This window comes from Mytilus trossulus, chromosome 5 (genome assembly GCF_036588685.1).
Source record: "Mytilus trossulus isolate FHL-02 chromosome 5, PNRI_Mtr1.1.1.hap1, whole genome shotgun sequence".
NCBI classification, from domain to species: domain Eukaryota; kingdom Metazoa; phylum Mollusca; class Bivalvia; order Mytilida; family Mytilidae; genus Mytilus; species Mytilus trossulus.
In genome coordinates, this window is record NC_086377.1 from 81,887,404 (window position 1) to 81,904,789 (window position 17,386).

Genomic DNA, 17,386 nt, shown 5'->3' on the forward strand with positions numbered 1-17,386 from the left:
TTTACATTAAATCTGTAGAATTAACATTATCTAACTAAAGAAGTTAACACAACTTGTTCTCATCAACTTCTCATTAAAATCAGATGTTTACAAAATAATTTTTCATCAGGAAACAAAATAAAACCTTAACGATCTGATTCAGTTCTGTGTTACGAATAAAATGAGACCCCCCTTTATATAATTCTAACAAATATGTGTTGTCCATTAAACCTGTCTGATTAACAGTATTTTGTGTCTTTTCAAAATAATGATCAAAGCTTAGAAAATATTTAGTGGTATTTCTGTGTTAAATGTTGGGTGTCTACCAGCTGCTTCATATCATATGAGTTGTTGTGTATAAGGGTAATATAGCAATGGTGTATGTTTGTGGTGAGTATAAGGGTAATATAGCAATGGTGTATGTTTGTGGTGAGTGTAAGGGTAATATAGCAATGGTGTATGTTTGTGGGGAGTATAAGGGTAATATAGCAATGGTGTATGTTTGTGGTGAGTATAAGGGTAATAAAGCAATGGTGTATGTTTGTGGTGAGTATAAGGGTAATATAGCAATGGTGTATGTTTGTGGTGAGTATAAGGGTAATATAGCAATGGTGTATGTTTGTGGTGAGTATAAGGCTAATATAGCAATGGTGTATGTTTGTTGTGAGTATAAGGGTAATATAGCAATGGTGTATGTTTGTGGTGAGTATAAGGCTAATATAGCAATGGTGTATGTTTGTGGTGAGTATAAGGGTAATATAGCAATGGTGTATGTGTGTGGTGAGTATAAGGGTAATATAGCAATGGTGTATGTTTGTGGTGAGTATAAGGGTAATATAGCAATGGTGTATGTGTGTGGTGAGTATAAGGGTAATAAAGCAATGGTGTATGTTTGTGGTGAGTATAAGGGTAATATAGCAATGGTGTATGTTTGTGGTGAGTATAAGGGTAATATAGCAATGGTGTATGTTTGTGGTGAGTATAAGGGTAATATAGCAATGGTGTATGTGTGTGGTGAGTATAAGGGTAATATAGCAATGGTGTATGTTTGTAGAGAGTATAAGGGTAATATAGCAATGGTGTATGTTTGTGGGGAGTATAAGGGTAATATAGCAATGGTGAATGTTTGTGGTGAGTATCAGGGTAATATAGCAATGGTGTATGTTTGTGGTGAGTATCAGGGTTTTATAGCAATGGTGTATGTTTGTGGTGAGTATAAGGGTAATCTAGCAATGGTGTATGTTTGTGGTCAGTATAAGGGTAATATAGCAATGGTGTATGTTTGTGGTGAGTATAAGGGTAATATAGCAATGGTGTATGTTTGTGGTGAGTATAAGGGTAATATAGCAATGGTGTATGTTTGTGGTGAGTATAAGGGTAATATAGCAATGGTGTATGTTTGTGGTCAGTATAAGGGTAATATAGCAATGGTGTATGTTTGTGGTCAGTATAAGGGTAATATAGCAATGGTGTATGTTTGTGGTGAGTATAAGGGTAATATAGCAATGGTGTATGTTTGTGGTGAGTATAAGGGATATATAGCAATGGTGTATGTTTGTGGTGAGTATAAGAGTAATATAGCAATGGTGTATGTGTGTTGTGAGTATAAGGGTAATATAGCAATGGTGTATGTTTGTGGTCAGTATAAGGGTAATATAGCAATGGTGTATGTTTGTGGTCAGTATAAGGGTAATATAGCAATGGTGTATGTTTGTGGTGAGTATAAGGGTAATATAGCAATGGTGTATGTTTGTGGTGAGTATAAGGGTAATATAGCAATGGTGTATGTTTGTGGGGAGTATAAGGGTGATATAGCAATGGTGTATGTTTGTGGGGAGTATAAGGGTAATATAGCAATGGTGTATGTTTGTGGTGAGTATAAGGGTGATATAGCAATGGTGTATGTTTGTGGTGAGTATAAGGGTGATATAGCAATGGTGTATGTTTGTGGTGAGTATAAAGGTAATATAGCAATGGTGTATGTTTGTGGGGAGTATAAGGGTGATATAGCAATGGTGTATGTTTGTGGGGAGTATAAGGGTAATATAGCAATGATGTATGTTTGTTGTGAGTATAAGGGCCATATGGCAATGGTGTATGTGTGTGGCGAGTATAAGGGTAATATAGCAATGGTGTATGTTTGTGGTGAGTATAAAGGTAATATAACAATGGTGTGTGTTTGTGGTGAGTATAAGGTTAATATAGCAATGGTGTATGTTTGTGGTGAGTATAAGGGTAATATAGCAATGGTGTATGTTTGTGGTGAGTATAAGGGTGATATAGCCATGGTGTATGATTGTGGTGAGTATAAGGGTGATATAGCAATGGTATATGTTTGTGGTGAGTATAAGGATAATATAGCAATGGTGTATGTTTGTGGTGAGTGTAAGGGTGATATAGCAATGGTGTATGATTGTGGTGAGTATAAGGGTGATATAGCAATGGTGTATATTTGTGGTGAGTGTAAGGGTAATATAGCAATGGTGTATGTTTGTGGTGAGTGTAAGGGTAATATAGCAATGGTGTATGTTTGTGGTGAGTATAAGGGTAATATAGCAATGGTGCATGTTTGTGTGAGTATAAGGGTAATATAGCAATGGTGTATGTTTGTGGTGAGTATAAAGGTAATATAGCAATGGTGTATGTTTGTGGTGAGTATAAAGGTAATATAGCAATGGTGTATGTTTGTGGTGAGTATAAAGGTAATATAGCAATGGTGTATGTTTGTGGTGAGTATAAGGGTAATATAGCAATGGTGTATGTTTGTGTGAGTATAAGGGTAATATAGCAATGGTGTATGTTTGTGGTGAGTATAAAGGTAATATAGCAATGGTGTATGATTGTGGTGAGTATAAGGGTAATATAGCAATGGTGTATGTTTGTGGTGAGTATAAGGGTAATATAGTAATGGTGTATGTTTGTGGTGAGAATAAGGGTAATATAGCAATGGTGAATGTTTGTGGTGAGTATAAGGGTAATATAGCAATGGTGTATGTTTGTGGTGAGTATAAGGGTAATATAGCAATGGTGAATGTTTGTGGTGAGTATAAGGGTAATATAGCAATGGTGAATGTTTGTGGTGAGTATAAGGGTAATATAGCAATGGTGTATGTTTGTGGTGAGTATAAAGTTAATATAGCAATGGTGTATGTTTGTGGTGAGTATAAGGGTAATATAGCAATGGTGAATGTTTGTGGTGAGTATAAGGGTATAAGGGTAATATAGCAATGGTGTATGTTTGTGGTGAGTATAAGGGTGATATAGCAATGGTGTATGTTTGTGGTGAGTATAAGGGTGATATAGCAATGGTATATGTTTTTGGTGAGTATAAAGGTGATATAGCAATGGTGTATGTTTGTGGTGAGTATAAGGGTAGTATAGCAATGGTGAATGTTTGTGGTGAGTATAAAGGTAATATAGCAATGGTGTATGTTTGTGGTGTGTATAAGGGTAATATAGCAATGGTGTATGTTTGTGGTGAGTATAAAGGTGATATAGCAATGGTATATGTTTTTGGTGAGTATAAAGGTGATATAGCAATGGTGTATGTTTGTGGTGAGTATAAGGGTAGTATAGCAATGGTGAATGTTTGTGGTGAGTATAAAGGTAATATAGCAATGGTGAATGTGTGTGGTGAGTATAAGGGTAATATAGCAATGGCGTATGTTTGTGTTGAGTATAAGGGTAATATAGCAATGGCGTATGTTTGTGTTGAGTATAAGGGTGATATAGCAATGGTGTATGTTTGTGGTGAGTATAAGGGTAATATAGCAATGGTGTATGTTTGTGGTGAGTATAAGGGTGATATAGCAATGGTGTATGTTTGTGGTGAGTATAAGGGTAATATAGCAATGGTGTATGTTTGTGGTGAGTATAAAGGTAATATAGCAATGGTGTATGTTTGTGGTGAGTATAAGGGTAATATAGCAATGGTGTATGTTTGTGGTGAGTATAAGGGTAATATAGCAATGGTGTATGTTTGTGGTGAGTATAAGGGTAATATAGCAATGGTGTATGTTTTTGGTGAGTATAAGTAAAGAACTGCAATAAGCCAAGTTTATTTTTTTCAAGTTTGCATTGCCTATAAGTGTGATCTGTCACTTGTTTGTGATGAGTGTAATAATGGCATTGCTATGTCACATGTTGCTGTTGAGTATAGGAGTGCCAATGCAACGTCACATGCTGGTGTTGAGTATAAGAGTGTCACTGCTATGTCACGTGCTGGTGTTGAGTATAAGAGTGTCATTGCTATGTCACATGCTGGTGTTGAGTATAAGAATGTCATTGTTATGTCACATGTTGGTGTTGAGGTAAAGAGTGTCATTGCTATGTCACATGTTGGTGTTGAGTATCAGAATGTCATTGCTATGTCATATGTTGGTGTTGACTATAAGATTGCCATTGCTATATCACATGTTGGTGTTGAGTATAAGAGTGTCATTGCTATGTCACATGTTGGTGTTGAGGTAAAGAGTTTCATTACTATGTCACATGTTGGTGTTGAGGTAAAAAGTGTCATTGATATGTCACATGCTGGTCTTGACTATAAGAGTGTCATTGCTATGTCACATAATTGTGATGAGTGTAATAATGTCATTGTTATGTCAACTGTTGGTGTTGACTATAAGTTGTATACAGTAAGAAAAGAGGGACGAAAGACACCAAAGGGACAGTCAAACTCGTAAATCTAAAACAAACTGACAACGCCATGGCTAAAAATGAAAAAGACAAACAGAAAAAACAATAGTACACATGACACAACATAGAAAACTAAAGAATAAACAACACGAACCCCACCAAAAACCAGGGGTGATCTCAGGTGCTCCGGCTGGGTAAGCAGATCCTGCTCCACATGCGGCACCCGTCGTGTTGAGTATCAGACAGCAACCATTTGACATACACACTGGATAGGTATTTATCAGTGTAATGAAATAAATCACAATATTTCAGTTGTATACAGTAAGAAAGTATCAGACAGCAACTCTTTGACATACAAATTGGAGTGGTATTCATAAGTGTAATGAAGTAAATCACAATATTTCAGTTGTATACAGTAAGAAAGTATCAGACAGCAACCCTTTGACATACACACTGGAGTGGTATTCATCAGTGTAATGAAGTAAATCACAATATTTCAGTTGTATACAGTAAGAAAGTATCCGACAGCAACCCTTTGACATACACACTGGAGTGGTATTCATCAGTGTAATGAAGTAAATCACAATATTTCAGTTGTATACAGTAAGAAAGTATCCTACAGCAACCCTTTGACATACAAACTGGAGTAGTATTCATCAGTGTAATGAAGTAAATCACAATATTTCAGTTGTATACAGTAAGAAAGTATCCGACAGCAACCCTTTGACATACATACTGGAGTGGTTTTCATCAGTGTAATGAAGTAAATCACAATATTTCAGTTGTATACAGTAAGAAAGTATCAGACAGCAACCCTTTGACATACAAACTGGAGTGGTATTCATCAGTGTAATGAAGTAAATCACAATATTTCAGTTGTATACAGTAAGAAAGTATCCGACAGCAACCCTTTGACATACAAACTGGAGTAGTATTCATCAGTGTAATGAAGTAATTCACAATATTTCAGTTGTATACAGTAAGAAAGTATCAGACAGCAACCCTTTGACATACAAACTGGAGTGGTATTCATCAGTGTAATGAAGTTAATCACAATATTTTAGTTGTATACAGTAAGGAAGTATCAAACAGCAACCTTTGACATACAAAATGGAGTGGTATTAAGTATTTCATGTTTGTTTGTGGCTGCTGTTTGTCTTTTTGTCTGGCCATGGCATTCTTCTTCTACTTCATGTACTTAATGTGGTTTTTCACTTTTTTACTTGGGTATTGGTGTTGAATACAGGAGCTGTATATTTTGGTGGTGTGTAATGATGTTTCACACTGTTTTTGTTGAATACAAGAGTTCTATATATACATTCAGGTTGCGTAATGATGTTTCTTAATATTTTGAGACTAGGGTATTTGCAATAACTAAAAATTAACATTCAACCTGGCATGGAAAATAAACAGGAGTAACATTTGACTGATTCAAATTGTGTGTTCTATATAATAAATAACTTTATATATGCAAAACATTTTACTTTACTTACACCTCCTCTACATTCCAAGTTAGCTCTGTTCTTTACACATAATTCTACCTCTTTTATATTCCCCTCCTTTGCAGCTGTAAGAAGTTTCTGTAAGCAAAACAAAGCTTTTACATTTTTCTCTAGAACATACAAATGTATTATAAATGTAATAATTGAATTTAACAAGCTACATTTTTTCAGTTTCAACAGTTTATACCAAATACAGTGATTACCAAGAAGGAGTGAAATTGTTGTCTATAATTTCTTTTTTAAGAAAAGTCTGTAGACAATTGTATTATGCATCAGTTTTGAGATCAGCCTAAGTTTTTGTTGAGGTTTGTGTTGCTCGGTCTTTAGTTTTCTATGTAATGTTTTGAATATAAAAAGAAAATGTGGTATGATTGCCAATGAGACAATTCTACAAAATAGACAAAATGACACAGAAAATAACAACTATAAGTCACCGTACAGCCTTCAACAATGATCAAAGCCCATATGGCATAGTCAGCTATAAATGGCCCTGAAATGACTAATGTAGACTGTTGAATTTTGATGGTTTCTCATTTTTTTCCATGGCGTTGTCAGATTCTCTTTGACTTAAAGAGTTGTGAATGTCCTACACTATCTTACGTTTCTTTTTTTTGGTCTCCTGGAATTTTGTATATTGAAATTCTGTTCACTGTAGTCATTTTGATTTCTCCTGTTCTCCCCCTGAGAATACTGCACGCCTGTATCTTTATGTACAAATTATAGACAACATAGGTCTTATGACATAGGTCACATGACAATGACTGACTCTGAGAATACTGCACGCCTGTATCTTTATGTAAAGTTTATAGACAACATTGGTCACATGATATAGGTCACATGACACTGACTGACTCTGAGAATAATACACGCCTGTATCTTTATGTACAGTTTGTAGACAACATAGATCACATGACATACATTTTGTAGGTCACATGACACTGACTGACTCTGAGAATACTACACGCCTGTAACTTTATGTAGAGTTTGTAGACAACATAGGTCACATGACATTGACTGACTCTGAGAATACTACAGGCCTGTAACTTTATGTACAGTTTATAGACAACATAGGTCACATGACACTGACTGACACTGAGAATACTACAAGCCTGTAACTTTATGTACAGTTTATAGACAACATAGGTCACATGACATAAGTCACATGACAATGACTTTTAAGAAGAAAAACTTACCTCATCCCAACTTGCCATTATATCCTGTAAAGGAAAATGAAATCATTGTGTATTTATAAAAATAAGGAGATATGATTACCAATGAGACAACTATCCACTTAAGTTCAAATGAAGTGGATGTAAGCAATTATAGGCAACGGTACGACCTTCAACAATAAGAACAAGAGGCTGTCAAGTGACAGCAAACTGGATTTTCCTGCATACAATGTAGGTCAAACCCTGAATAGTTGAACAAGTATGGACACAACATTTAAGCTTTTAACAGCTCTGAATTTGGATTCTGATTGAATATTTATAATATCTAGATTATTTTCTAATTAAGAGGGAATGCCAAAAACCATCAAGCTTCCTCCCTAAAATTTATTGAAAGTACATTTTTAATTAATCATGAAAATGATATTTGCAAATCTGAAACACAAACAGGATCATGTAAAAAAATAAACATTAACACACACAGTGAAAAAAAAAATATCACATAACAACTGTGACATCTTCCTTCAAAACACACATGACTTTAAAAAAAAGTCAAAAAGAAATTTTGATGTTATCATTACTCAAGTCAGGAACACTACCTTATATGGAAATGCATGAATTAGCATACTTATGTTCTCGCACGTGTAATTGTTTATTTACGTGTGACACAATTTATTGTTACCTGTTTCTTTTACCAATCCACTAAATGAGCAACAATGCATTATGGACTACTACGTGTTTACAATCAAACAAGAACACGTGCTACTTACTTAAAAACAACACATTTTGTCGTGCAATGCGGGATTAACAATTTCGCTTAGTTTTTCATTTTTTGTATCCACATTTATAGTTTGTGATATAAAGTATTCGTGCCATGCTCAGATTAATGAAGAGTTCTTTCTATGCGAAGAAAAAGTGTTTGATTTACCAGATATATAGCTATTCACGTATTTGATGATGACATGCAGAATTCATGTATTTGTCCACCAGACAGCAATGAAACAACAGTGAAAAACACAATTACACATCAGACAAACATACAAGTGTAAAGTTAGCCGTCGATTACAGCCGATGCTAATATTCATGAGTGCAGAAACTTTCGTATAGATAGTTAAAGAGAAATGTGTGATCCATGAATTTTGTGTTCATAAAAAAGACGAAGACTAAGAGTTTGTCAAGTATCTGATGGGGTCACTTTTTGAGTTTAAAAATATATATTGCACCTACTTTTAGGTTTAAAAAGTAATTTAAATCGAGGACAAAATGTGTTTATATATTTGTCTTTAAGAGACAATAGCGTATAATCATCAATCGTGGCCATTAATAGCCGACTTTACGGTATGGGATTTTCTCATTGTCGAAGGTGTTACAGTTGCCTATCATTACTTACATCCACTTTATTTGTGCTTAAGTGGATAGTTGTCCCATTTGGCAATCATACCCCATCTCCTTATTTTTGTATATAAACATCCCTCAGAAGTTCGGATTTCCATTATAAAGTATTTACATATTGACAGTGTTTACAAAAACGTATTGATTTTTGACATTTCAGTATTTGGCACTTTCAAACTGTTCCCTTTGCTCTGACGGTAGTGGAAAACAACTGTTGTTTCATATGGTTTTCGTCTTTGCTAAGATTTTTTTTCAAATGGAGATATTAGATTTTTTTTTTATTTTCAAGGCCATAATAAAATAATGGTTTGTTTGCCCAAACGCTACCTACCCAGAAAAAAGCTGCCTACTCAAATTCTTTTATTGTCCTAATTTGAAGAAGGTTTTTTTTAATCAAATAGGCATGAAGACTAATAAACATATGATACTTTAATTTCATTTTTTTAATAAAAAAAAGAAAATGCCTACCTACCTACCCACTGTCTCAACTCTGGGTAGGGTTTGGGCAAACCAAAATATTTTTAAGTGTGGCCCAACGGACTCGGACTTGAACATTTCTCAATCTTAATAAAATCATTAATGATGTTATCCATGCCCACGTTCGACAACGTGGGAAATTTGATATGTTTTGTGAAAATTGCACCGTTACACCTAAACCTACTATATTTCTTTTACGCATTGGATATAAAAATTTCTATTTTTGTATATAAAATAAGGCCGTTTTTTTTATGTTATTTTACACAAATAATTTTTGGTCACTTTATAGCTTACTTTTCAGCAACGAACCTATGATTGATTACTTTACTAGATTGTGTATTGAATGGAAAGATATCTCAATTGGCACTCATACCTCATCGTCGTATTTCTAACTTAATCATGTTAATAGGTAATATTGCACCCACTATAATCCAGAGGATTTATATAATCAGAGATATTGCACAGGACAGCAGCCTAACGATAAAAATACCTATAACGGACTCTGTTGTTGTCTGTTCTATAGTCGGGTTGTTGTCTCTTTGACACATTCCCAATTTCCATTCTCAATTTTATGCATCGAGTGATGAAACTATACAAAATATGTTAAGCTATTTACCGTCCGAGCTTTAATAACACTTATTTTTAGCATACTGAATATTATGATGTTCAGATCCTGATAAAAAGTTTACACATCCAGTACATATAAAAGTGTTGCTGTGCCAATTTTTGTGTTTTTCGAGGCAGAAATGACATTATATATGTTTTAAAGAGATTACAAAATTTTCATACTTGAAAGTAATCATTTCATACGAAATTTCACGGTTTCACGTCTTGAAATTATTGCACAGGTACAATGCATAACAATGGAAAAAAACCTGTTTAACTACTTTTACAAGGCGAGAAAGAAAGTCGAACAGTGAAGCTCGTAAGCAATACTTTTTCAATCTGAGCATGCAAACTGAAGATTATGTGATTTTAAAGAAACGTGTTAAAGTAAAGTCCCTTACTTATTACAATACAATTAAATACCCAAGTGAAATCTGTTGGTACGAGTTCTACAACCGTCAATATGGGATTACATGTGGGTCTTCGTCAAACTGTTATTGCAACTTCAGCATGTTATTCATATTGTTAAGTCTGTCTGCAAGGCCTTAATGCCACTTTATATTCATACCCCTTCTGCCACCAGTCAATCAGAATCTGAAAAAAAGTTTTAAAATTTAAAACATGTAAACAGATTAAACAGAATAGAGAGTGGAAACAAGGAATGTGTCATAGAGACAACAACCCAACCAGAGAGCAGAGACAGCCAAGCCAAAGGCCAACAATGGGTCATCAACACAGCGAAAAAATTCCGCACCCAGAGGCACACTTGATCTGGCCCCTAAAGGCTAAACAATAATGATTACTAGTTCAGCAAAGTAAACATGGTAAACGGCAAATATGTTTGTTATTTGTAAAATAAATCATAAATATTTTAATTTTTAGTGGCCTCTAGAGAACTCCTGAAACTGTGCGCAGAAACTAAACATGCTAAATGCATAGCCATGATAACTACCGTAATTTTGAATTAAATTAATACATTAATACATTCATGACATTAATACATTTTTCATTAACCATGGTAAATCAATGAGACGAGGTATTAAGGGATGAACTTATCTGTTATAACAAGGCTTAGTTATTTAAGGCATGTAACTTACTATATATGAGAAACATGGGAATTACTAGGAAGCTTGTGCAGAACCTCATTACATGCTCTGATCATATTTCTTACAATAAATTAAAATACATTGTAATTAAGCATGTATATATATGTCTGAGCAAATGCTTTGGAGTGATGAAGAGAAGCTGTAATAACACCCTTTAGTTATTACAGACATACATGTACTTTTTCTGTAATAACATAGGTGTACTATGCATGATTGGAAACTATGAACTGTTATATCTTTCTATACTTGAGTACCGGTATACATAAAGACAATAGTAATATCAATAGAACTTGTATACATTTAAACAAAACTAATGATGTATATTGTTACTTTGAAACATGTAACATACATATGTTATCACAGTTCTTTGATTTTTAGTCCACAATAACAAATGTATGTTATTTTTCTGTAATAACTCTATAAAGTTATATCCTTGACTGACTGAGCCATGAAAATGAGGTTAACGTCGGGTGACAGCTGCCAGTTGGACATGTACATCTTATAATGATTCCATATATATACAAATAAATTGGGAATGTTTCCATGGGACACAGAAGTTGTCCCCGCTTGCATATCATATAAAGTTATAAAGGGACATAACCATGATAACTGAAAAACGGTAAAGGTCACTATCAAAATTTGGTTGAGGTTAACTTAAGTCAGAGAACAGAAACGAAAAATTCAGCACCTTAAACATGTTAAAGGCTTTACCATTTGTAAAGGGGTATAACTCTAGAACGGTTTAAGTGAAGCATCAAAATTCAAACTTGATCTGTGCTTTGTGGAAATAAGCATTGTGTATAAGTTTCATAACATTTGGTTGAGGCAAATTTAAAGTTAGAGAACGGATACCACCTTTGGGACAGACGGACGCACAGACCGACAAGGGCATAAATATAGTAGACATATTGCTTACAGTATTTGAGATATGATAGATATTTTATTCTCATAAAACCATGAAGTACATAGGTTACAGAGAAGTTAAAAACAAAATTACATGCATATGGACTTGACCCATACAAATTTAACCTTGAATGTTCACTGATCCATGAATAGAAAACTGTCTGACGGGCACTAGGACCCTGCAAGGTACGCACATACCAAATATAGTTATCCAATTACTCATAATAAGAGAGAAATAAAGAATACTAATAATCTTAATTTTTTTTTTCAAGTAGTCACTGAACCATGAAAATGAGGTCAAGGACAATGGACATATGACAGACAGTCACAGAAACTTAATAACATAAGGCATCTATATCCAAAGTACGAAGAATGAAGGATCCAGGTCTTCTACCTTCTGAAATATTGAGCTTTTAAGAAGTCTGTTACGATGCTGCCGCTGCCACCGCCGCTGGATCACTATCCCTATGTCGAGCTTTCTGCAACAAAAGTCATAGCCTGGACAAAAACTGATTACATGCATGTATCATTTCAGCCATCTTGGTTCGTGGGCGGGGTCACCGGACAGATTTTTTAAACTAGATACCCAAATGATGATTGTGGACAAGTTTGGTTAAATTTCAGTCAGAGCTCCAGGGGTTAAGAAATTTTGTATTAGCTCACTAGCCCACGGCTAATTGGTAGCATGATTTTACTAGCCCTGTTGGAAGAACTACTAGCCCAGCAAAACTGACCTGCTAGCCCTAGTATGCCTCTTAAATTCAGAGTTTGCTGCAATAACAATGAATTATATGAAGTTAACAATTTGTATCCATTGTACAGTAGATTTGTGCAAATTGGATACCTAAAACTTGGCAAAAACTATTCAATTACTGGCATTAGCTGATATATTCAATTAATTGATAATTGAATATTCACTAAATATTCTGTAATAATGCGTTGCCCAAATTGCGACATGAAACAAGTCTTCACCACTGCTATACATGGGTATATAAAGGATTGGAGGGTTTTTACTAGATACATTATCGGGTTTGTTTAAATGAATTACCAGCTGCTTAATTATGTAATGCTCATATTTGTTATCAGTTTATAAAATTCTAACCACAAATATTTATGTGAATAAATATCACCATCAATAGCTTTGGTCTTTTATAATTGTTTTATAAACGAAGTTCAGTAATGTTCATATTTAAATTTATCACAGGTATGCTAATTGTGGGCTATAAATAGATTACAACCTGAGCATGGTCTTTTACATGAACTTAAATTGTATTTCTTAAAAAAAATATTTCTGTAAAAATCGAATTCATTTGAATATCAATGGAGATTATTATGATATCAAGTTTAACCTGATGCTTTTTGTTATCTATTAATCATGTGTTTCTTTGTCTAAGATGTTCTCCTGTTTATTTATATTGTAGTCCTGTTATATTATGTTGTCATTTCAATGTTATATTTGACATTGTCATTAAAGTGCAACGTTTGGCATGCCACATAACCAGGTTCAATCAGGTTGCATGTAAAGCCTGTACTGATACATCGATATTGAAAGTTTGGATCCATTCACAGTTATTTGTTCTATATTAAAACTTGTACAAAATAACTTAACATTCTGATGACGTAGTTGAACCTGATTGACTAAGATAGAAAAGTGATGAGGGGAGTTTCCCCTGTCTATTTTAAAAACGCCAAGAATTTTTTGTCACTAGTCCGTCGGGCATATTGGGTTACAAATTTGGTTGCCCGAGGCCTATAGGCTATATGTTGTAGTCCCGGTCGTCGGGCTAGTGGATTTTTTAACCCCTGAGCTCAGACATAAACAAGTCGATTTTTGTTTTGGACTTTAATAAGTCAAAACATGAATTTATCATAAAAATATAGTTTCAATTTTAGACTTATCTAAGTCAGAAAATGGCAGACTTGTTTAGGTCTATTTATGTTGGTGAAAAAAGTTAATGTTACTTTGTGGTCAAAATACACCACCTATGACAGCAAAAACCTGTATGAGAGTTCACAAGGTCTTGGGCTATCTATATTTAATTATCTAATTGAACATCCATTCTAAACACAGATGTTTTACCTCATTAAGTGTGATTCCAGGTGGTTGCATTGTAAGGTTAATTTACATTATCTCCGATTTTTTAGACTCTCATTCATATTTTTCTTTAGAAGATAAAGCATTGGCTTTCAATGTTGTCATTATTTGATTTAGATGCATGACCTCCTTATAAATATGCGTGGGTCTTGAAGTTAACCAATTTTGATCACTTATCTACTTGTAGGAGTCAATATTTGCAACTTTTTGATTCTGGTCAATTATTTCTTGCTTAACAATATTGGACTTATTCAAGTCTTATTTTGACTTACATTAAAGGGAGACAAATCCTAAAACTTACAAATCTAGACCTCTGTGAGTCAAAAGCAGATTCAGACTTATTTATGTCTGAGCTCTGACTGAATTTGTCTTGGTAGTTTCAGAGGAGAAGATTTTTGTAAAGGATTACAAAAATTTACCAAAATTTGTTAAAAATTGACTATAACATGTATAAAGGGCAATAACTCTGTAAGGGGTCACCTGACCATTTTGGTCATGTTGACTTTTTTGTAGATCTTACTTTGCTGAACATTATTGCTGTTTATAGTTTATCTCTATCTATAATAAATTTCAAGATAATAACCAAAAACGGCAAAATTTCCTTAAAATTACCAATTCAGGGGCAGCAACCCAACAACGGGTTGTCCGATTCATCTGAAAATTTCAGGGCAGAAAGATCTTGACCTAATAAACAATTTTACCCCTATTTTTAGCCATGGCGGCCATCTTGGTTGGTTTGCCTGATCACCGGACACATTTTTTTAAAACTAGATACCCCAATGATGATTGTGGCCAACTTTGGTTTAATTTGGCCCAGCAGTTTCAGAGGAGAAGATTTTTGTAAAGTGATGAGAAAAGCTCACTTGGTCCTTTGGGCCAGGTGAGCTAAAAAGCACTTTACAATAATTAGTACACCTCATTCATTTCATATGCCACCGTCAGTCTTCTTTAGAATAGTTAGTGGCTCAAATATATGCCAATTGAGACTAAAACTGCATGCAAGTTTTCCTTGAAAAATGAAAAAACTGTGCGTCAGACCATGCTGTCTGCAAAAAAAGTTGAATGCAAGAGTTTTTTTGCAATAAGACTTCTTGTTTTATAACATCTTAGCATAGAAATGAACAAAAAGTAACAAATTTGCACTTCTCAAAGCTTCTGTCATGTCTGTATGCATTTTTATATGTAAATATGTGCTACGGCCTAAATCGACTCTAAATAATTTTCAATCTCACATGGCCGAAGACCATTAATTTTAAACTCATGTGGTATGCTTTTTGTAACTTTTCTTTACATTTAAAGTACATTTAATATATATCATGTATATATGGAAGAATAATTAATGGTAAAATAACTTCAAAAACTTGAAATCGGGGAAAAAATCAAGTTAGTCGTCCCTTGTTTTAAACAAAGACGGATTCTTAGGGTTGCAGACACACGAAAGTATTATGTTATTTATTGGGATCTATGTAGCAAATTAACACAACTTTCCGTTGTTCATTATTGACAAATAAGAACGTGCATTTGCTCATACAAAACATATAATCCTGTAGCAAATAGCTCATAGTGGTCTATACTCAACTTATCTTTTTATCATTCCAATATACAAACAAAGAATACCATTTCCATTGTGTTTCAAAACTGTTTGAGAAACATACACATTTACAGTAAAATACATCTTCCACTTTCCAAATTCATTAAGAAATCAGGGCAAGCAATTTTTCTTCCGGACAAGTAACAATTACAATTTCACTTGCCCAGGGACAAGTGGTCACAACAAATATTTCCACACCCTTGGTCTATATGTCATTTTAATTTATTGTGTCTGGCAAATTCATGCCTTTAATTTTGAATAAATAAATATAAATAATCAATGCATACCTTTTTTTAAATTTCTAATCCATAGATTTTATAAGGTCAGGAAAAAACATTAATTGGTGGATTATCATGATTATACCTCAATTGAGGTATAATCCACCATTTGACATATATAGTGTGATAGACCAATTGAGGTATAATGCAGTTTTTATCATAAAAAAATTTTAAAGAGATATTCGAGCATCTTTTTTCATATATCATGTATATCATGTATAGATACCATCTTAAGCTTTGATGAGTACTCATTAGCAGTCTTAATGCTTAACCACAAGTCCTACGGCATTGGCTGGTAATTAAAATTGCTTTCAGACTTGTTTACGAGAATAGTATGTCTTTTACCTGTAACAAAGTACCTGACAAAGAACCAGTTTAAAATTGAGCTTCGGGCTTGTGGACTCTAAAAGTTAATCGTGAAGGCTGCATTAGTGATATGTAATTGCTTCTGACTTCCTCTGCTGTGTTTTAAAAAATGTGGATTATACCCCACCAATTCACGGATATTAACAATTGGTTTCCTTAAGTCTGCATCAGTTCTAACTTTAAAATTTGTTAGTAAAAATGGACAGGAAGAGACTACAGAACAAAAATGAGATTTAATAGATGAAAACTCAGAATTTATCAGTAGGAAAAGGAGGGTTGCATTAGTTTTTAGGTTTTTCTAACAAATTGCAGCACGAAGTGTCAGAATCAATTACATGTCATCACTAAGTGGTCACTATCATCATTCAAATGGTAGATTATACCTGAGTTGAGTTATAATCCACCAATTAATGGTAATTCCTGACCTGTTTATATTTTCATGATTGAATGCACAATTTTGATTCTAAATGCATTTATAAAAGTCTAAATGAAAGGTTCACGACAAGCTTTTTATAAAAAAAAAAATACTTGTCACAAAAAAAGTGACAAACATCAGCGCCGCCTGGTGTCTTAAACTCTTCAACAGTTCAAATGCAACGCACCAAGCATGCCAAGTTTTACTGTCTTTTAACTTTCAAATTTGGCTTCATAAATACTTTAACCTTGAAGAAAATAAAAATAATCATTTAAATGTAAAATTGAACATTTCTTCTCAGTCATCATTTAGAAAGTTTTGTCCAAATGCAAAGAAGAAGAGATATGGAAACCCGGAAATGTGTCCATCGACCTGTTACCAGGTTACTGTGTTCAAAATGTAAATAATATTTCTAAAATGAGATAAAATGAGTAGGGCTTATGTCATTTCTTCACGTGAGTCAGATATAACAGAAATATTTAAAACTTACCCTTTAAAGTCATTGAATTGACGTCTTCTTGGTCAAAAAGAATTGTTTGTAGTTTGTCGATAACAGGAACCGGAAGCTTTGTCGAAACGAGACACTCAATGACGGGATTGGGACAAGTCGTACCAGGAAAACTCGGACCGGTTTTTAAGAAACTCGGATTAGATTGAAAGATCTGACCAGTTTGAAATACTGATTGGGCCCATTTAAGGACGATACAATTTCAAAGACACCTTTGAACAATGTGAAACACTGATTTGGCTTATTTAAGAACGCTTCTCAGTGGTTGATTCTAAGGAAAAAAAGGGGGCGTAGAGGACGTAAGACGCAGCCTCCCGTTTGATCGCCAAATAAATAATTAAAAAAATTTCACGGTATATATATA

The 17,386-nt window shown here is 34.0% G+C and overlaps 1 long non-coding RNA gene across 1 annotated transcript; it reads right to left on the bottom strand.

The window, feature by feature from the left end:
• Positions 1-6,109: 6,109 nt before the first annotated feature.
• On the bottom strand, positions 6,110-17,092 carry LOC134717505 (uncharacterized). The gene is made up of 4 exons (XR_010107353.1): positions 17,005-17,092; positions 10,184-10,354; positions 7,313-7,336; positions 6,110-6,197 (listed from the first exon to the last, which is right to left on the bottom strand). It is a non-coding gene; the product is annotated as an uncharacterized LOC134717505 (long non-coding RNA).
• Between the last annotated feature and the right edge of the window lie 294 nt (positions 17,093-17,386).